General features: G+C 39.9%; 1 long non-coding RNA gene across 1 annotated transcript in view; it reads left to right on the top strand.

Moving 5' to 3' along the window:
• Window positions 1-20,258, top strand: part of LOC143658046 (uncharacterized) — a 24,687-nt gene extending 4,429 nt beyond the window's left edge. Inside the window, exons 2-4 of the long non-coding RNA XR_013163097.1 lie at window positions 6,605-6,837; window positions 15,049-15,131; window positions 19,606-20,258. This is a non-coding gene — a long non-coding RNA (uncharacterized LOC143658046). The remainder of the gene's footprint in view (window positions 1-6,604; window positions 6,838-15,048; window positions 15,132-19,605) is intronic.

Below are 20,258 nucleotides of genomic sequence, written 5' to 3'. Positions count from 1 at the left end.
CTCTCTCTTCGTCTTTTCTTGTAAAACATCACAGTTAATCTTATTTCCTGCTGTTAGATATTCTAGTAATACCATTTTAAAGGTTCTCAGCAGAAAAATTTGCCAGTGCTCTTGAATAAGTGCTAAAATTCCACGCTCAGTCTTTTCCGTGGCAGCAAATGGATTTTCAAAAAGCAACACTGAGACGTTTATTTTAAAGTAATATGTGTGTGCTGCAAAACTGTTGGCGAGTTTTGGACATGTTTCATGTGCTTTATGGCACTTTCCTTGAATTTTTTTAAAAAATCAAGAAGATATACTTACTTGCCAATAGTCATTTTTTTAAAGGAGGAGAGATTTGAGCTTAAAAAGTTGTGACAGTACATCTTCAGTTGATATTTTCTTGAAGAAGTCTCATATGGTTTTAAATTATTTATCCAAGAGAGCACACCATAAACAGTTGAGGCTTTCCATAGTAGTGCGCAAGGTAAAAATGTGCATTTTACAAAACATTCATAAATGCGTGTTTCCACGTTTGACGAAGCTGCTTGAGGCTCCCGAGAAAATACTGCCTGTCTGTGTATGGTGTGTGTGTGTGTGTGTGTGTGTGTAAGAGTGAAGGAGACGCTTGAATGTTGAGTAAATAGATAAAGCCCATGGTATGGGGGTGATAATCAGTCCCAAAGGGCAACAGGGAATGGTTGATAACCTGTTGTGGTAATTTTTTTGAAAATGAATCAGGAAATCCAGGCTGTATAATAACCATTTGGTAGGGCTAATGTTCGACACCATCTGAGGACTGAAAATCGTGAGTTAGGCATGTGGCTTTCACCCTCGCCAGTGAATTTCACTTGCTGTTTGTTTATTAGCAACCATGTCAGAGCTAGATTTACTTCCGAGCCTCCTCTTTTTCAAGAATGTGTTTCTCCCCCTGGAATTAAAAGAGGATTTTTATTGGTGTATACTTTGGTTTTGACAAAAGACTCAGTGGTTGTCAGGCCATGTTAGGGTTAGCTTTGTTTTTTCCCATCCTGAACTGCAGAGAGAAACCTTCCCCAGGCACAAATCCTTAAGTTTTATAGTGAGTAGGCGCAAGGAAATAAAAAGTATGCCCTTTCTTTTATTTAAAGATTGCCTTCATGTTGAACCAGCTTTTTACTGCCATTAAATATTTGCTTTCTGGGAGCATTTGTATATATTTTCTTAGCTCTTAACTACCACATTTTGTTCAGTTTTGTATCTGCTAGGCCCAGCATTTACAACCTACGAAAACCTCATAAATCTACTTCATTTTTCTAATAAGACATGAAAGTCCTTAATTGGCCTTAATGAAATGCACTTAAAGGGCAATAAACGTGTTTAAGCCCCTCTTTCAGGGTGAGCTTCAGTACTCTCACTCTACTCTGTTTTAGCCTTTCTGGTAATTAATCATTTATTCATATGTGACGAATCAGTAACAAGATCAAGCAACTACTGCACAATTGCATGATAATAAGCTGCTCATATATGTGTCAAGATTTAGCAATCCTTTTTAAAGCCTAATTTAAAGTCATTTTACAACTAACCAGACTGCTTCTCTGAAGCATTCCCCCCCAGTATCTTTTTTACATATTTTCATTTGGATGCCATCTTTTTATTTTGTTTATAGAGCCCAGTCTGCCTTAAATCCACTTATGGCACCAGAGTGAATTTCAGCAATGCAAACATTTACCATTGTTATTCAGTCTGCTTGTAATTCTCTCTTTGATACAAAGGGGAAAAGTGGGGGAGAAGCAAAAGAAAAAAAACTGCACTTATAAATAGAAGACCCAGGAGTCCCTGCCATTTTTAGTACACATTTAAATTTTAAACCTACGTTGATTTATGGGGACATGTTAATCATTTGCCTGCATCTTAGCACTCTGAGAATTCCAGCAATTTCCCATGCCACCGATATGCCAATGAAGGGCTTCCCTTTTCTGCAGAGGAATTTCTTACCTTCAGTGCAAGCTGCCATCAAATAGCTGAATACCTGTCTGTGTGGATACAAGTTGGGGGATTGGATTTTTCTGGCTGGGTATGTACAAGCATGTGCTCGCCGGTAAACCTGGATGAGGATGTGAGGAAGAGTTTGGCCTTCCTTGTTATGTTAAACAGAGTTCCTTTGCACATAGAACTATACCTTGAGTTGATTCCGATGTATGATTGAATGAACAATTGGCATCAGCCGTAGTCAAGGCAAGTTTGTTCAGTTCAAGAAAACCAAAGTAATTAAAAGTCCTTCTCCAGCATATATTAACACATTTAAATAATTTGGATTTTTAAAAAAAAAAGAAAGTGATTTGTACAAACCCAGTAGAGATGTTACCTATAAGTAAAAGCTTGCCATCTAAATTGACTTGCTGTCTGCATCTTTACCTTCTTCTATTATACATGCTATAATTAGAATGAAGCTGTGAATATGTGGATGCCTTCCTCAGATGTGTTTATACTTTATTAATTCAGATGAAAGGTAAAAAGGTGAGTCTGAATTGGGGACAAATCTGAATAGTAAGCTTTTTGAAAAGAAATGTTATTTTATTATTTTGAAGTACAAAAGAATGGCTGCTCCAGTGTAATCAGGCAGAGGAAAGTCTGGCCAGCTTTGCCTTGATGTCCGGACAATGACCATATGTAACTGGCACATTAATTGTTGATGCTGAATGCTCCCAAAGTATTTGAAAATTGTTTCCTTATATACCTTAAAAATTCCCCATGCAGTTCAACTATAGGTAGGCTCCTATAATGATGAAATCATATTTACTGGTTCTTGAATAGCCAATAAAATTCCTCCTAATGGGTTTAATTCATTCCTGTTAATTTACCTTGACTTGGCAATGCTCTCTATCTTAGGTCCTATAAAAGTAAATATTGTTCTTGCAGTCACACATTCTTGAATAGGTGGCATGAAGTCAATGTGATTTGATCAGGGCACCATTCACCTTGTAATCTATGTGAACAGCTTCCCCTGGAATTGTGCAGTGCACATCCTGTACACCCATATATTGCAGGTCCAGTTTTTCTGTTTGGTCTGTATACAAATCTATCTGCAATTTTGGTTGAAACGTTGTATTTCCTTTGTTTTCACATGGCATTTGTTCTGCTTTACTGGGTACCTCTAAAGGAGATCCTTAAACATAGCAAAGGTGTTTTCATGTGTTAATTTTATATTGCAAACCTGATTGCTATAATATCTTCTGCAATTCCTCACATGCACTGTAGCATATTTATCTAGCTCTAAATCACCCTATGGGCAAAATGTGAATTGTGTCTTCACTCTGTTGGTTCTTTCATTTTGTTTTGTGCCAAAATAATATTATTTTCCTTCAACTGATGACAGAGTTCTGTAGGCCAAAGAACTTTTACAAACAAAATAAAGTGATAAGTGTTGCGCAAAATTTTATAAAGGATTCTGGGTTACACAAGCAACACAAATCAGCTAATTTAAGTAATTTTAGGGGGGAAAAGACACAACTTTAGAAAATGAAAAGTGAATTATTTATTGTGCTTGCGATTTTAAGATGGAGTGCTATAGACCTAGCTCTCCGATTATCATCTCCCATAATCATGGGATTATGCAGAGATTTTCACAATGTGTAAAAATAATTGCAATAAGATGATAGTTTATCAGTAAAAGGAACATTCCAGACCTGGTTTAATCAGTTAAAGTGTCTCTGTGGTTCTTCTGATTTGTTGTTCATTTACGCTGGGCAGCTGGACAATAGGATTTTGCACGGGCCACAAACAATGAAATAAAACAGCAAGATGTACTGTATTTTACTGAAACATACAATAAAGGGCGGCAGGGGACTAGTCAAAGCCCAATATTCAAAGACTGTAATTTTTTATCACTACTTTATTTTCTAAACCAAAATGTTTTTTGGATATAAATATCAGATGAAAGCAAAACTGTATCACATACGATATCATGGAGGCAATATCTAAACCCGCTTTTTATTAGAATTAAATTAATATCATGTAAGTATTTTTACAGTTTTTGCATTTTATTATTATTTATGTTCTCGCTGCTCTACATAAATATAACTGTTCCTTGCTTCTTTTTGTTTTTACTACTAATAAAAAGTAATAGGTATAATAATTCAGGGACTGTTTGCATTTCAAGGCATTTTTTGTTTGGTCTTTGTGGCCTGCAGAAGGAGACATGCCCCAAACCAGAGCATAAGAAGCTTTAATAACATATTTTATTAAAGATTTCTATGAAACACTGCAATGGAGAATTACATGTTGACATAAGTCATGATGAAAACAAACATGAACAACTAAAATCTCAAGATTGCTAAACAGAAGCCAGCTTAACCAAAGGCTATATTGTTGAGCAGAAATAACATCTGCGTTGCTTTCCAGCTTCATTCCTGAATGTCCGGTAATTACAAAGTATACATATATTTACTATTAAATATCTTCCCTTTTTTACCTGCTGATTTCTCAGAGTACTTAAATAGAAGAAAATAGCTTTATTTGTGAGGAGCAGGAAGGCAATTTTTAACAACTACAACCAGGCTTTCTTGTGCTTTCTAGAAAAAGAAGAAGAGTTAGGAAATACTTATATGAATAGGAGATACTTAAATGAATATCAGAAAATCTAAATCATTCCTTTGTGAAAATCACAGATTTTGGATATTGCTGTAGAAATTATGCGTGAATTCATGCTTGGAAAACTGTATCCTATGGATTGATGGCTAAGACCATGTTCCTTATGTGAGCAGATCTAGGACTATACCTTAATAATGTTTTCATGACTCAAACCCTGTGCTACTGTCATTGTCTTACACATGTAGTTAATACAAGTAGACCCTGCAATGCAGGTGACTCCCAGCCCCTCCTCTCTGAAAGAAAAGAATGAAATTTTTTCTTTTTTTTTTTCTAGAATGTAAGTCTTTGTTTTAGAGTTAAGAGACTTATACAAGGGGGATTTTTAGTTACATGGAAACTGATGCTATGATGGGAAGGAAAAAGTACCGTATGAAAAATTATACCTCCAGGTACAGAAAATTCACTTAAGAAAGACTAAATAAAATATACTAAATCTACTAAAATGTTAACAAGAATTGCTTCTGAGTGTCATGGATTAATGGTGGCTTTTGTTTTTCTGTGTATATTTCTCTAATTTCCAAATTTTTATTATATGCATAGATTACTCTTACAAAATAAAATTAATATAAACTACAAGAAATAAAATGATACAAATCAGACTTTAGGGTACATTTTTAATTAATTATACCATGTAAAGTTTTTACATTCTTTATCAATAACTCTATGAGAGAGGTAAATATTATTTTTTTTCATTTTATAGATGAAGAAACTAAATCTTAGGGAGAGATGAAGTAATTGCCCAAGTTCACACAGTTAATAAGTAGCAGAGTTAGCATTAAAACCCATTTGGAATTTGTTCCAGTGCCCAAAGCTTTTAACCTCTACATTGTTTTACCTCTCTGAATTACTGGTGTTCATGTATACTTTATGTAAAAACTTGAAAATGGGAAAAGTGGCACTAATTTTCTTCATTGTTAAGGGGCTGCCAAAGAGGCAGCTCTGTAGCCAGATCTTCTATCAGGTTAGACCCTGATACCATCTCTTTTTTTTTTTTTTTCACAAGAGCTGTCACTTTTGGTGATTCTGTTTTTCTGCCTAAGTCAAGGACTACATTTTTGTTCAAACCAAACCAAATGATCAGGGTTTCCTGACATTGTTGCCTCCACCTTATGACAGCTGTCAGTTTGCTTTATCTCAACTTCTAGGGGCAACTTTGTGTTGTTCCTGAAGGAAAAGTTTTTCCCAAGCTCTGTGCTGGCATTTTTTTTTCTTTGCATCCTAACACATCCCATCCTATCCCACAATAATGATTGAGCCAGAGCCCTTCTAATTCAGACCAGACTTGTCATTCTTTACTTGAAACCTGAAAAGTATCAAACCTAATACCTGCAGAAGCAAGTCTGTTTCTACTTATGCACTTGTTACAAACACACTTTTATTAACCTTGACTTTCTTTGGAGTAACCCCTGAAGACTAAGGATTCTAATATAAACACATGTCAGTTACATGTTTCTGAGATTTCATTTTGCTTCAGGGAAACAGGTTTTTCATCTCCTAGGGTCATATGTATTAAGCTCAGAGGGCATCCTGTTAATAATTTTGTAGGGTGACTTAAATGTTATGCTTCTGACAAGCCAAGCCTAATTTCCATGGTTGCAGCTACACTGCAGATTGTAGCATTTGCGATCCTTAATGACAATGAAAAGTGGTTGATGTTCATGATGATCCAAATAGTTAAGAGAGATGCACTATTGAAGATAGATTTTCTTGGACTAGACTCATCTAGGGAAAGATGGCGCTATTGACCATAGTTTATTTTGGAAACTTGAATGAGCCTTAATGTTACTGTTTCTGTGAATTTAGATAACAAGAATGGCACTTTTAAAACATAGTCCCAGATACTTTCACACTTCTCCCATTAAGAGAGGGATCTCTTTTCCCTTCCTTTGAGCCTGGGTGGGTTGGTGACTGCTTCAACCCATGGCATACTGTTGGCAAGGGAATAACGGCCATGCTTCTCATCTGGTTCTTTTATAACACTCACTCTGAGCAGTGTCTATGGATGATCCTTCTTGGAACCCAGCTTTCATGTTGTGAGAAGCCCAAGCCCCGTGGAGAGGCCTTGTGTAGGCGCGTTGGCCCCAGCCAAGTCCAGCTTTCAAGTCATTCCTGCTCAGATGCCAGACTATGAGTGAAGAAGCCTTCAGATAGTTCCAGCCTGCAGCAGTTCAGCTTTTCCCAGCTGGGGTCCCAGACATGAGAGCAGCAACAAGCCATCTCCACGAGGTACTGACCAACCCCCTACCCACAGAATTATGAGCATAATTAAATGGCTGTTGTTTTACATCATTAAGTTTTGGGTGATTTGTTATACAAAAGAAAAGTAGAACAGCTTTTAAAATTTTTCTCCCTTTCTCAGTTTCTCTAATGTCTTACTTGCTCTTATCTTATTTACTATTAACTAAGAAGTTCTGAGGAATGTCTGAGGCTTGCCAATAAAAAGATAAAGATGATTAAGAGATTCCTGGGGTGGGAGCAGAGGGCTGAGGAAAAGAACATATGCTACACCCAGAGATGTTGGTACCTATACCCTGGCTTTTGTGGTACATAAAAATAGCTACAAGTATTTGGACTATACAAGGAACTTTCAGTTGCATTTCTTCAATGCAATTGAGTTGTCTCAATAATCTTACAAAGTGAGCATTATTATTATCATTACCATCCTCATTTTACAGATCAAGAAGCTAGGAATCAGAGAGGTTAACTAGATTGCCCAAAGTCGCACAGTGGCTAGGGAGTGGAGGATGGATAGAACTCGTGTCCTATTACCTCCTACCTCTTGCTCTGCCTGGCACCAGTTGCATTACAAGCAGAGAACTGCTGTCCCTTTGTGGCAGTTCATCTAGCCTCATACTATCAAGTTCCAACCTCTGTAGGGAGCTTGAAGGGTCTTCTTTGCTGAAGAAGGCCAATGTAACAAACATGTTCGATGGTTGAAATTGGTCCATTATTTATAGACGGGTCTTGTTCTCAACTATTTCTTTTCTTTATGGAACTCTACCTTCAGGTCTGTTGTATGGGACCAATTGGTAGGTCCTTTAAGACTTCAGTAACCAAAACTCTTTTGGATATAATTCAGTGTCAATTCATTTATTTTACAAATCTGAGATTACTGTCTGAGTGCATAGTCTATCTTATGGATAAAATGCAAATATTGTTTCATGCCTTCATTAAAAGACAAACACTCATTTTTCTTTTATTTGTACTTCAAATTTGATATTTAGATGTTTGTTTCTGATACTTTCTGCCCTGTTAAATATTTATTAAATGTATACTATGTGCCTAGTACTTTTTAAGTTATACTGCCCCTGATTTTAAAACCTTGTATTGGAGGTAATACTTACACAATTGTAAATCTCTATTATCCTTTTCATTAAAATCAGCTATATTTCCTCTAAACTCCCATAGATCCCTCTTCATACCACTCTAACTTTCTTACTTTTTTTTTTGGGTGCATGGGGACCCATGGGGATTTTTGGGGAATCGAACCCGGGTCTCCCAGGTGAAAAGGCATGCGTTCTACCACTGAACCACTTGGGCACCCTTAACTTAGTTCCTTTTGTTGCAAGGAAGAGAGGTTCACTCACAGGGGAACAGGGTATCATGAGAACTCCAGAAGATGAACAGCTGGTCCTCACAGAATCTGGAAAGAATCTAAGGCAGCTTCTTAATGGATTTCTCAGGTCTCTTCTGAGATCGTTGTTGCCAGCAATGTGACTCCACCTCTGTCCCCTTTGTGTCTTTTGGTCTCAATTCAGGTTCCCCAGGAAACACACTCTGAGATGAAGATTTTGATACAAAAAGTTTAGGGGTGGGAGGATAATGTCCTTCGGATCAATTCCTGTGGGGGAGGGAAAGGAGCAGGACTGGGCAGAGGGAGAAGAAAGGCAGTCATACCAGGGTTCCAGCTGATCCCAAGAGGAGCTCTAGAACTGGATAACCGTGGGGAGTTCTCCCAAACTGGGGGGAGAGGGGTTGAGTCTTTGGATGCCCACATTCACCTGTTGTTAATTATAGATTGTCCCTGAGAAGAGAATGTGACCCACGTGAGGCTGCTGAGGGCAGGTCCCAGGGAGGGGCTCAGCTGAGAGTCATGAGCCGCCAGTACTCCCTGCACCTGGGGAAATGAATGCCTCAGACATGGAGCTACCTTGACCCCACTGTTTATTATCTGTGAACACTGGGGCAAAATCACTCATTCATGTATTAATTTATTCACTCAACCAATATTTTTAGAATGCCTACCATGTGTTTTAGGTTCTGGGATAAAGAGGTGAAGTTGTTCAGACAATACCCCTGTCCTTACAGGACCTACAATCTTCCTTGGGAAGATAGACAATAAGCAAATAATAAAAATAGTTTTAAAATTACAGACTGTCATAAATAAGGTAATATGCATAATATAAAGTACTTCTTAAACCCTTATATGCAAACCATCACCTGGTAGTTTTGTTAAAATGCAGATTATGATTGTTGGGCCTGGGGTGGACCAAGATTCTGCCTTCCTAACAAGTTCCCAGGTGGTCCTGATGCTGCTGGTCCCTGGACCTCACCTTGGAGAAAGGGTGTAAAGCATGTAACTAGGGTGATATGAGCCAGGTGGGGCGTGTGGTGGAGAGGGAATCTGCTTTAGATAGAACAGTCAGGGAAGATCTATGTGAAGAGGGAATATTTGAATTGCGACCCAAAGGACGTGAAATTACTTGATCTAAGTCTTGGTTTCCTTAACCATAAAATGGGAACAATAACAATGTCTGGCACATAGTAGACACTCAGTAAATGTTAATTATTATCGTGGTTGCTGCTGGCTCACCAGGCCCATCGTAGCCATTCTTCTCTCATCCTCCCTTACAATCTTATATCTTTTACTCCTGGTTACTGCCATGTTCTCATCATATTTTCCCATTTAAATTCCCAAGAATAAGAATCTGATTGGCTCACTTTATCCCTGTGCAGCAGACTGTTTTAGGCCCAGAGACTTCATAGGCTGCTGACCAGCCCGCCAATTGGTCATCTTGACTTTGTGGCTCGTTGCTGTCTGAGCAATGGCTCTAGGCAGGAACTAAAGCTAATGTTTAACGTGTGTACCCGTGAGGTCACTGTTCCTGTCTTGGTAGGATAGGTGCCTCAGCTTTCATTTCTTCTAATGGATTGTGAGCAGGAGCTTATTTTTCCTAGTGCCTGGCAAAGGACTGGGCATGCGTGACCTGCCACAATTTGGAACAAGGATTGGAGGCTGACAGACGAGAAATTTGAAAGGCAAGGAGGATTTCAGTGGAGAAGGAGAAAGCCTTATAGCCAGGTGTTCTCACATAAGCACAAGTTTGGTGGGTGAAAAGACCAGCTTTTTAGGGATTCTCCTTGTTCGAAGAGTAAACTAAATTTGAACACTGTTTTAAAACACTGTTTTACCTTCTACAGGTAATAACTGGCATTTTCTTTAGTTATTCGAGATAAGACCTGGATATCTTACACTTGTGCACACACAAGTGTATATACACACAAAACACTCCAGCTAGCTTCTCTAGCTGCAGAGGTCCAGACATTCAAAGCCAAGAGTAATAAAAACACATTAACAGGCAGCTTGCACGGGGGTAGCTTTTTTTTTTTTTTTGCAAAGGTTCACAGATCTTATTTTAAGGTTGAAGCCCCCCAGGTGTCCTTCCTCCTCTTTTCAACTGACACTTGTGGTTGTGCAAGGACTACGGCTGGCCCTGGTGAACTGCCAGCCCGGCACAAACAGCCACTTGTGGCTGTGGATTTCCTCTTGGCTCTGCCTGAAGTTAGCAGTTAATGTTGGGGGAAGGCTGGAGGCTTGAGGCTGGGGGCTAATTCTGAGTGGTGCTAATTCTGACTCCAGTCCTCCATTGTCATTACTGTTGTGACAATTTTAGCTTCTCCCTTGAGCAAAACATGCTGCCCAACGAACATTTTGAAGGGGACAACCTTTCCAAATTGGGTGTCACTTTTCATTGAATGTGACTTCTGTTTGATGGAAAAGCTACTATTTTGGTATTTGGGATTTGATTGAAGTTTCCTTCTTCCTTATCAAGGAGCGCTCACTCCACATTTGAAAACCTTTCTAACTAATGTTCCTCCCTCTGGTACTTTACCTAAAATCCTTATTGCTCACCATAGCCATATTAATTCCAACATTTTCATCATGCCATTACCTTGTCCAAAATCACAAATCACTCCCTTTTGCCTCCAGGATAAAGTCTCTCTCCCTTTGCTCAAATTTAATTTTGTCTTTCCCAGTCTGATTCCCAGCTCTTTCCAAGTCTCTTACTATAGCCAAACTGGTGAAATTACTGTCTCTCTGGCTTAAATTTCCTGTCTCCAAGTCTTTGAACATACAGTTCATAATGTTGGCCATGCACAATGATTTTTCCCCTTGAAACCCATTATTCTTCAAGTCTACTTAAGTCCTTCCTCATCTAGCCTCCAGGATGGCTCCCCTCCCAAGCTCTGCCCACATCTGTTGGGTCTCCTTCATCACAGTCTTAATTTTGCCTGGTATTGTTTGTCAACTATTGATGTGTCTATGTTCTGTTTCCTCAACTAAGACTATAAATTGCCAGAAAGTAGGCTCCATGGCTTCTGTTTCACCTCTAGCACAAAAATCTGTGGGTTAATGAATTCCAGAAAATTGTACAAGGAATGCTGTTAATTACAAATAAATGTTTTGAAAGCAGACCTTAAAGGGCTCTCATTTGAAAGTTCTAATAATATTAGTATAAAAATATTTGAAATTAATAAAACGCATAACAGTAGCATTTTCTCAATGGCTCGTTTGTTTGATACAGTCAGAATAGTGCATTGGGAAGACTTCTCCAGATGGAGTCAAGAGTCCGTGCTCTAACCTCATCTCTGCTGGAAACTAGCTACGGCATCTCTTATCAGTGAAACTGCTTCCCTGGGTCTCAGTTTCTTTAGCTGTAAATTTAGGAGGGTATCACAGTCCCAGCCTGAATTAATGAAAGCAAGGAGAAGGACAGGAACTAGGGTGGCATGTTTCTGAAAATGTCCAAGTTTAAACTTTTGCCATTTCCTCTATTTGCTTTCTCTCATTAAGATGGTTTCTCTCTCTCACTATTTTTTTTTTTTCACTTTTTAAGTGTCAATAAACTAGATAATGATCTTGCTTTCCTTTTCTTCCTTCCCTTGTTCAAACCACAACTTGGTTTGTTCTCCTTAGATAAACATTTCTCATGCCATGAGTGCTGAGTGCTGCACACACATGCACCAGCTTAGTTTGCTCCCAGAATTCTTTTTATTTTAAATAGTGAACTCTTATTACTGTAATTAAACTGTGCACTTCCATTCAAGAGTGCCAAGTCTTTCAAAAGCATGAGCTCACTCATCTCTCATCTCCTACCAGCTCATAGGGCACATCTAAGGGTGGAGGTATAAAGGAAATGCCCACTAAGTCCATTTTGCCGAGTGAGAGATCAAGACCCAGAGTCCCCAGAAACTGATTCTTAGAGTTCAATGAGTTCTTGGCCAGGAGGGGAGAAGAATATGGGGTTCTTGATTTCTGATCACTTCTTTAACCACGGGTATGGGGACAAGTTTGAGCAGAATCTTAAGGAGGCAAATCCAATCACGATACAGCCAAGGTAAGGAGCTGCCCCTGAGGTTTTAGGGAGATGATGAGTGAGTGATGTGATCTGACTTGAGATGTGTGAAGGAAAAGGATTTCATCCACTTGGAGACCTTCCTGGAACAAAGCAAAGGGAAAGCTCCATTTAGGTAAGACTGAAAGACAGACAGAGAAAGCATCTGAGCTTTCTTAAACTCTAATTATTGCTGTCCAGTCCTAACAGAGGTGTATTTATCACAAAGCTAATGAAGTTTTGTGTCAGGTCCAGTCACTTGCATGGGCCACATCCAAGACCCTGAGAGAGGCCTAGCAATGGGTTCATGTGGCTAGATCTTTTTATAAAAATTGTAAAAACTGTAAAAGCAAGATATTCTTTTTCTTGATGAGGTCTTCAAATCATATATGCTTTAGGCACTTCAAAAACTGGACCTACTCTTGGACCTGACTCTCACTGACACACAATGTCTATGCCTCTTGTACTCCAAGAAACCATACCTCTTCCTAAATGAATTGTGCTTCCTTGAATTGCCAGACTCTGATTGTGCCTGCTCTGTGTCTCACGGAATTGCAATCATGGCTTTAAGGATGAGAGCTGGCCATTTTTCCTTTCTAGATCCCATTCTCCCTTCTTTCTGTGATTCCAATCAATGTGTACTTACATAGTCTGTGGTGTGTGAAAAGCTTTGGGATAGGGCACACAAAGATGAAGAAGACAGTTCCTTGTAATTTAAAAGAGGGATCAAGATAGCTGCACAAATCACTAGAATGCCAGACAATAAAGAGACATGGTGCTTTTGGAGGGCAGAGCTGGAGGTCAGAGGAAAAAGTGACATGTCATATAAACCTCAGATAATAAATAGATTTTAACGGGAGGAAGGTAATTGAGAAAGATGCACATGGAACCTGGGGCAATAGCTCCAAGGAAAGACAGAAATAACATATATAAATAATATTGTTCTATGACCTGGGCAAGGAGGCTCCCTGTGCTGGCCATGTACTTTATTAGACCAGTGGGTCTCCAGCTTTGGCATGCATCAGAATTAAGGAGGGATTGTTTAATCACAGATTCCTGAGCTCTACCTCCTGGGTTTCTGATTCAATAGGTAGGGGGTAGGCACATTTATAACAATTTCCCAGTTGATCCTGGAGCTGCTGTCCATGGACCACACTTCGAGTAGCTCTGTTTTAGAGGGCCCCACTTTTGGCCGCTTTGGACTGTGCCTTCTCACAGGGCCAAGGGGACGGTGATCCACCTAGAACCCATGCCCCACCTACTAGACTACTCTCTGGATATTTGAGATTTTGGCTATCTATAAACCCAAACACTCCTGAGTCCATTTCTAGGACTTAGTGGGCCTCTTTCCTCCCCCCACCCCCTTTCATAATGGATTATCTTAGAGATGTGTGCACCCTTTGTCCTGAGGCCTGGCCATGGTATAGCTATTTGCTTGAGGACTTGTATGTCCCTACCTGTGCCTGCTGGCACTCATGATTGAGATAGGGGTAAGAAGAAAAGAGGACAAGCCATGGGTCAGAATCCAGAGGCCAAGTTTCCACCACCTCCATGATCCAACTTAGAACTTTAAGGAATTGGAGAATTCTCAATTGGAATTTAGCCTTCCAGGTCATTATGAAGATATAATTGTCAAGGCAAGAAATAGAACCTATTTTATTTACTATTTATTCCCTTGACATAACTTTTAAATATTTGGGCATTTGGTATGCTCTTGTGTCAGGCTCTATGAAAGTTAGAGATGGGCCTGCAGATAAGAAGACGCTTTATTTCATTATAACCTATAAAAGAAAATAGTGACATTCTTTTCTGCTTTCTACCTTATAAACAGAAATTCTTTTCTGGAATTGTAGAGCTGCTCCTGCTGGAGATAAGATGCACAGGGATCATGGCCTGTGTGGCCATCTGTTGCTAAAGAAGTCCACGTGTATTTTTGTCCTCTCCAACCCTTTTTCTCTTTGGCTCCTCCCTCCCTTCTCCTGGTGCTTTCTTTTTCTCTCCTGTTTCCAAAGCCCATGGCTCGAGCTACATTGCTGATATCAGCTAACCACCACTCCTCTTAGGAATACTCCTCAGAATGGGTGAAGCCTCTGAGACCTTGAGTCACCATCTCCTGGGTTCTGTGGGGTAAGGTGGGAGCCGAGGCATTTGGGGTATCGAAGCATATCATAATTGGAGCTTCCAACCTGAGGGTTTAGAATTGTCCAAAGGAAAGAATTTCAAACAGAAGAAGAATTTGTAAACATGGAAGACATATTAGAGGTAAAACCTGGCCAAATGGTAACTGGCAAAACTCAGAAAGATCCTGAGATTGATGAGTGTTTCTAAAGTTGTTGTGGGTATCAGATTGCCTTGAATCTTGTTAAGCATGCAGATTCCCTGGGTGCCATCTTGGAGATTTGATTCAGTATGGAGAGGGGACCAAGTATCAACATATTTAACAGTCTCCTGAGTTCCCATTGCAGGTGGTTCATTTTCATGTTCAGTGGAAAGATATTGCTTACAGCCAAAGAACAAAATTTATAAAGAGGACAGGAGGCATTTTTGGAGGCAGCATAGCCTGCTAATTAAGAACCTGAAATTAGGACCTGGGCTGCCTGGGTTCAAATCCAAGCTCCACTATTTACTAGTTGTGTGACCTTGAGCAAGCTAGCTAACCTCTCTCAACTTGGTTTTCTCATCTGTAAAATGGGGATGATACTAGAATTCTCACAGGGTTGTTCTGAGAATCATGAGTTAAGAAATACAAAGTACTTAGAACAATGTCAGGCACTGTTTGCTCTAATTATTTGTTGTTATAATTATTTTTATTCCATCACAGGGGTAGCAGTGGAGTTTCTTCAAGAATATTGATTTTGTTGGAATTCTGAAGCAAACGGCTAAAGAAGTGAGGAAACATAAAAGGTAGAAAGTGTTTGAGGAAGGAACAGTAATTAGCAGAGCAGTGCACTTTCTTCAGCTGGTTGTGGGCAAGTACAGACTAAATCCCACTTATCCACTGAAAGGGTCCTTCCCTGGCCAGGGTTACCTGCACTAATTGCCCAACACAAGGCTTCCCTTCTGCTTCCAGGCAATAAGGTCCTGTTAATGCTACATAAAGGGAATCTTCCAGAAAATGCCACATTCAACATCGGCACACCTGCTTCATACACCCTGGGCTCCAAATGGAGAAAACAATCAAAAAATTAATTTAAATTATGCAGGTGGAGGGTAATTAAATATTGATATAATAATTATTAAATTATGCAGGTGTAGGGTAGGTTTATGTGAAACTTCTGGAAACGCTGCAGGAGTGGTATAGACAATTGAAAAACCCTGCATGGGGCTCGAGCTGGAAGACAATGCTGTGATGTTATGGTTGAACTGGGCAGCTGGTTAACTTTGTGTTCATCTGTAGGTACATAGCTCTCTGGACGAGCTGATCCAAACCAGGGGTAAGACTTCCCCCAAATGGCCACTCTTACCTGACTGTCCTAAGAGTTAAAACAAAAGACTAGAAATGGAAAATGTGGGGAATCTGCCAAATAATTATGTTTTCATTTAACACTATAATCCAAAAAAAAAAAAAACCAAAAACTCACTTTCAACCCTAGTGTAACTAATGTAACAATAATGATTTTAGAGCCAGAAAGCAAACGAACAAATGGTTGAGAGAAGAGCGCAAGGAGTGGTTTGAAGGGCTATGAAGGGAGAGGCAGCCCAGGACTGGACCAGAAATGTGTTTGTAGATGGTGGCTGCGATAAGCAGACGCGTGATAGCTAGTTTGTTGGAGGAAAATTCTAGTTCAGACGCAGTGAATTTTTATGCTTGGCCATTTTGTCACTTGTGTCACTAAAAAAGAATGAGCCAGATGGTGGTCTCCAGTATGTTTTTCACAGTGTGGCGTCTGCAGAGGGGTTTACCCTGGGTGGCCATTAACAATCAGTCTGAACAGCTTAAATGAGAGGCCAATGTTGAAAGGCAAGAAAGCCAAATGCTGCAATGCCCTTTAATTTCAAATCTCAGATGAACTTAGACGTTTAGTTTAAAAGCCGTAGTTGACAATCACAGCCAATGCATAAGATGACAACTTCAAGTATCTGTTTAAATTAGCCAGTTTTTTCTTTTGCTCTCCACAAAATGAAATAAATTATGGTCAAACCAAAAAGTTCTGGGGTGTAGGCATTCCACATTTTCACTTTGGTTTTGTGAGTTTTAAATTCATAAAGTTAGATCTAGCTTAGTGATGCTCAAACTTCAGCCCATCAGAATCACCTGGAGGGCTTGTTAAACAACCCATATTGTGGGGGTGGGTTGCCAGAACCCACCCCCACAATTTCTAATACAGTAGAAATCTGAATTTCTAACAAGTTCTCTGGTGAGGTTGATGTTGCCAGTTTGGGATTCACACTACCTTGAGGATCAATGTTCTAAATATCTTCTGGTTCAATTGAGCTCTTAATTTTTTTTAAGTCATAAATTCTTTTGAGAATCCAATGAAAGCCATAGAACCTTTTCTCAGGAAAAATACGCAGATTAACAAAGACACTTACAATGTCAAACAATTTGCCCTTAGGGGATTCCATGGATTTCTATGTTAAAAAAAACCCTGGTCTTACAGTTGGGGTCAGCAAACTTTTTCTATAAAGGGCAGGACAGTAATCATTTTAGGCTCTGTGGGCTCTGCAGTGTCTGTCACAAGCTCCCCCTTGTCGTGGGAAAGAAGTCACAAACAATATAGAAAAGAATGGGTGTGGAGGTGTTCCAACAAAACTTTACAGGAAAAGGGGCCTGTCCGTGGGCTATAGTTAGCCCACCTCTGGCTGGAGCACAGATCTTAGATACATCTGGGTTATTAACAATGCAACCCCGTGGGAGATGCTTGTCCTGTTTCAGCTTTGTTTCCACATCTGTAAAATGGAATGGAATGATTCTTGCTGTGTTGAGGATTAATTGAGAGAATCCACCCAAAGTTCCCAGCATTGCCCTTAAATGTTATTATTTTGATACTTAGTAATATTAATATTAGTAAATGAATAAATGCTAGTGTGAAAGGCCTTTATGAGCCATATGGGCATCATGCAATATTAGTTATTATTTTTAGGCAGAGAAAGATGAATTACCCATGGATAAATGAAGACCTGTGAATGTGTACATCATTCTAGAACAGGGAAATTAGAGGAATGGATGTCAAATAAGGCCCTGTGTGTTCTGGCCACTATCTTTCTCTACAAACTTATCCCAGGCCTCGCTTCCTGCCCACTAAAGAGCTGATGTCCTGCTCTCCTCCTGGGTCCATGTGCCTTCAGATGAACTCTTCTTTTGCCCTGGAATGTTCTTTTTCTCATTCTTACTTCATCTCTCAGGTTCCTGTTTAAGTATCTCTTCCTCAGAGAGTAAATCATAGAGGATATATTCTTGTCCCTCATGGCATTTTTTAGTCTTGTTATCTGTCTGTTTGTTTACTTGATGTTTGAATAGCTTTTCCATTAGAACTTTAGGCTCCTTGAGATCTGGACCATATCTGTTTTGGGCATCATTGGTGTATTTGGCGTTTAGTACCGTATCTGGCATGTATAGATGCTCAATACATATTTAATGAATGATCAATCCATTTTATCCAAGGTCATACTTGGTTCAAAGAAAAATAATGCAATTTTGCCTTTGGTGCTCTCTACACTCCTATCAGCGCTCCTGTCTTTCTGGGGTGGGGTGGGGTGCAGAGGGGAGCCCTCTTTCTTAAGCAGGTGCATACTTATGCTGCCTTCTAGTGGGTCAAGAAAATCTGAGTACTGCTATGTTTCGTGATCAAGTTCCCCTACCACAAACTTAGCCCTTCACTGCCCCCTCTCACCTGTCATATTATAAAGCCTGTCCAGGACAGCAGACATGAGCACAGTGCATTCCTTCTGCAGGAGTCGTTGGTTCTAGCAGAGAGGTCTGGGGCTGCAAAGCCCTAACATCAGAGGATAGCTCTCTGCTGGTAGGACTTCTAGGCTGAAGCAGATGGATGGGTGGGATAAGCTTTGGAAGAGGACCCATGCTTTAAATCCTTCAAATCATAGTGCATTGTCAGCTGTCTGCTCTGAAGCAGCAGCAGGGAAAAGGTTTGGATCTGAATGAGGAATTTGCTGTTCTTACAGGAAAATCCCATGCAATTCACAAAACATACTGAGAAAAAAATATATTTTGTAAGGGACTTCAAATCAGTGGCTTCTCTTTTTGCTTGTTTCTTTATTTCATTTTTTTATTTTACCATCTAATGATGTAAGCTCTTACTCCCAGTTATGGTGAAAAAAGAAAATGACACAGAGAGTTATCATGGCTAAGTTCGCCAAATGTGACCTCATAAGCCACTCAGCTGCCTGTAGTTGAGTATGCCCAAAAACTTTTACAAAGAAAAACAGTTAAAAAGAAATTAGTCACTGACAAAGAGGAAAGAGGAGCATAGCAGAAGCTCTTGGTTGCCGTGCCTCATCTCTTAGGCCCCTCTCTGATGTCAGCTCCCCCTTTAATGAACAGTGCTGTGCACTAAGCAGGGCCTCACCTGGAGTTCCAGTTCTGCTCACTTTTTTGCCTGATGGATTTCTTCAAAGCTGTGAGAGCCCACTTGGCCAGTACATAGAGACTGTGGGGAAGAACAGGGGAATTAACCTCTCAGGGGCAACTGTCAGCCAAAAAGGAATGGGAGCTAGTGAACAAATACCCCAGCCTGCTGTTCTTTGAACAGACAATTCTGGGAGGCATTTGTTTGCTTTGCAGAGGTGCCCGTGAAGTTGAGTCCCCACTACCTACAGCGGAGACCTCAATAACACACCTATATGGACTTTCTCTTCTTCCCAGTCTCACTTTTCCCACTCCTGGTTTGTTTGTTTGGCAAGAGAGGGGGTAGCCAACTCCCATACCAACTAACTACCTGTACCTATCTTTTCTTAGCTTCCACTTTTGGAAGAAGCTAAACCAAGACAAGAAAGAATCTAGTAGTGATACAGTGATACAGTAATCTTAGACTGTTACATAAAGGGTGGAGACTTGCTATTTTTTTTTCCATTGAAGACAAAAGTCAAGAAGATGGCCTTGAACTGAACATGTAAGAATTACAAGACACAGACATCCATTTTCTGGAAAGAAGGTTTTGGTTCAGCATTATCCAATTGGTAGCCACTGGCCAACATGTGACTACTGAACACTTGAATATGAGAAGTGTTGACTGAGGACCTGAATTTTAAATTTCATTTTAATTAAATTTACATAGCTACATGTTTAGCAGTTGTTGTATTGGATAGCACATCTTTAGACATTAGACTAAATCCCTTTCTGGGGCTTCAAAAAAAACCAACAAGTTTGGGGCTGACAAAGCTGGTTTCTTACTGAACGTCTGTTCTACTTTTCTTTCAGGTGTCATTGTGCCCAGCTAAAATAACCCAAACAAAACCTGATTCCCCAGACTTCCTTACAGAAGTGGTCATGGAGCTTCTGGAGCTCCATGTCTGGAGAGGAGAAAGCATCTTGGTGTTTGGGCTTCACCTGTTCCTTTTCTTCCTGCTTGGTCAGACACCGTGTTTGGGGGTGCAGCAGTCACATCACCATTGCAGGAAGAAAGCTACACCCTAAGAATGGTGTAGCCAGAAGGTGGAAAGGGCCAGAGTGCTGATCCCTCCCTTTGTTAGCTGCACTAACGCTGGCCACCCTACTTCCAGACTCTGTTCTGAGTGAGACAAATTAAAGCTGTAAGCACTGACACTTGCAGCACAGAGCTTCATGACTGGCACAGATTATTTTAAGTGGGTTGTGGGTGAAGGTAGGTCCTCACCACTGCCATAAGCATTCATGTTGCCTTGGGAAGTAGTGGGACTGATGGTCAAACTCTGCATAGATATTGCTCAGATTTAGAGATCTGATATTTTATATGATGTCCGCTATTGTCTTTGCATAGCTATTGCTTGGGAAACTTCGAGAATGAGTATAGACCACAGCTATAAACAGAAAACGTGACCTTCTCTGGGCATTTACTCTCTGTATACCAACTGTGCCATAATAGCAGCAGCACA

The sequence above is a fragment of the Tamandua tetradactyla genome, chromosome 15, assembly GCF_023851605.1.
Source record: "Tamandua tetradactyla isolate mTamTet1 chromosome 15, mTamTet1.pri, whole genome shotgun sequence".
NCBI lineage: Eukaryota > Metazoa > Chordata > Mammalia > Pilosa > Myrmecophagidae > Tamandua > Tamandua tetradactyla.
Note: the sequence above shows the minus strand (reverse complement) of the source record. Positions and strands in the feature narration are given on the sequence as shown.